Raw genomic sequence first — 2,508 nt, 5'->3', positions numbered from 1 at the left:
TTTAAGGTCACTCTGATCTCTCTTCTTTACCTAACCATCATTTCTGTTACTAGAGAGCTCGTTTTGACCTGCAGTGTACAATTTCTGGTTTTGACTTGGCTTCTGACAACTTGTCTACTACTGACAATTGTGACTTCTGGAATCCCTCACCACTCTGTACTTACTTACTTATGTCTGTTATCTGCAGACTGTAATCTATGCTTTCAAACGTTTGGCCCAGCCATCCTAAGTACTGGACAAATGTCTTCTGTAGTGTAGGATACAACTTTGCTCTGAGGTTTGTATGTTGGGGATTTTGGCTTTGACACCAATAGACCATATACCAACATGGATCTCTTGAATCCAGAGGAACTTCCTATGGGCACATTGGAAGGAATCGAGGAAAGTGTCTTCTGTCTGTAAATATTAGAAATTCTGCTGATAAAATAAATTTAAAAAGTGTGTTGTAAATGTCCTTTTTCAATAAAGCCCAGCATCATTAGGGTGCGTTCAAAAAGTACAGAGTTGAGAACTAGACTGTAAGGTTAGTCTTGAGGTAGCTGTTTAGGTTTGGAATTGGCTTTGAGAAACATTGGGTTCTGGGGGCGTATGGCTTGAGAGTGTTTTGTGGTTAGGGGTACCTGCTTTTAAGTTGATATAGCCTGTAACTCTCAATACTCTCAGCCAGAAGAAATCTTTAGCCCTCCACTGATTCTACTTCTATCACCCTAAACCCACAGAGTGAAGTACATTGTGTTGTATTCCCAGTCATTACAGCATTGGGTATCTCACTATGTAATGATGTGGAGTAAATCTCAGTCTTCACACTCAGAGGCTAACAACCAGAGCAGGTCACAAATAGAAATAGCCAATTGTGATACATATGAGGAAAAATAACTTTTATTACAATTGGATAATGAGTCATCTCTTCCCTTGGTACATCACAAATCTATCGAACTAATTGATAAGGTCAAATGTCAAAATAGTACTAAATTGCACATAATGATTTGTCAGGCATCCTACCAATCAACACATGGTTAACCAACAAGGCAAATAGTTTGTACAGATGGTAGGAATCAAAATCTTGTCGTTAAATCTAATTATTAAAATAAATTACCCACATTAATTTAATAAAGTATAAAAAAAAAAGAAACAAACCACTTAATAAAATAAACACATCTTCTATTTATCGCAAACGACTCTTATACTTGTGACCATCATAAATGCAATAATGAAATCCAAACAACAGACTCAATTCTGATTTTATTAAGCTGCATTATTATTTTAAGCTAATGTTTAATTGACACAATTGGGGGAGATTATTAAAAGTGACATTAACATACAAGTGGTTAAAATCTCGAAAAGTGAACCCAAATCTGTGGAAACAGTTGGAATGTTCCATCTGAATGTTCCACTAAGTATCTCGGTCTGACATCACCGCGGAGGTCCAATGACCATGGGGGGCAGGGAAAGGTGAGATATACTTACCTGAACCTGTCCCTCATGGGCACCGCAGTTCCCTTCCTGGTGCTCTTCTTCAGCTTCTGGTACGTCAGCTGCCAAGAGCCGATGTCCGTGCTGGATACTCAGGCATGTGCAAGAGTACAGCATTGCGGTCTAAGGAGGGTCCTGCGAGACCACCGGATCCTCCATAGAAAGAGCTTTATTTCTCTAGAGCCGTCACTGGTGACTGCTAGGGGAAATGACAAGCTTAACAGCAGTTGCTCTGCCTTTTTCTCAAGCATAAAATAAAATACCTAGAAAAAAATAGTCCCTACTTTGTCTCAGTATATCTTTTGACTGGGTTACAATTTCAGTAAAACCTCAACACAGTCAATCTGTTTATTTCATAAAGATTCGATCTTTATGAAATATACATTTTTGATATGAGGGTGACAGAGGAATTTTAATAGCAGACACATGATGATTGTTGCTCATATATTTATCCACTACTCCCTTAACTCCATGTACTGGTTTGGACCCTGTCTGTGTGAATATTGGATGCACTTTTAATTTTCTCTTTTGATTCAGCTTCTAGTTTTACTATTTTAGTTTGACGTTTTCGGACTTCTGACTTTTTCATACATTTATTTAGACTTTTGAATATGCTATTTTCTTTGGAAGTAATTGTGCTAACTCCGCCAATCTCTAAGGCTCAGTATTACACTCCTCTATCTCTTTGATCTTTTTCTGCATATAGGGGTGCAAACACTTTTTAATTTTTTTAAATTTGTTTTTTAAAATTTCGATCAGTGGTTCCCAATTCTATCTCTGAGACACTCCAACACTCAAGATTCTGTCAGTATCTTCATAGGAAAATAATTGGTATATCCCTAAATCCTAAACTGTTGGTGAGCCTTGTTGGCCGTATGGGAACACTGGTATAAAATCAATACATACATTGAAGAAAACAACAAATTCAAAATAATAAATTATACAAATAACACCTTTAAAGTTTCTTAATTTTAATCTATGTGCTCTGCCCATTCCAGGAAATAATGTGGAAAGTTAGGACCTTCCCATACTAGT

Source organism: Pelobates fuscus, chromosome 13 (assembly GCF_036172605.1).
Source record: "Pelobates fuscus isolate aPelFus1 chromosome 13, aPelFus1.pri, whole genome shotgun sequence".
Classification (NCBI taxonomy): Eukaryota; Metazoa; Chordata; class Amphibia; order Anura; family Pelobatidae; genus Pelobates; species Pelobates fuscus.
Note: the sequence above shows the minus strand (reverse complement) of the source record.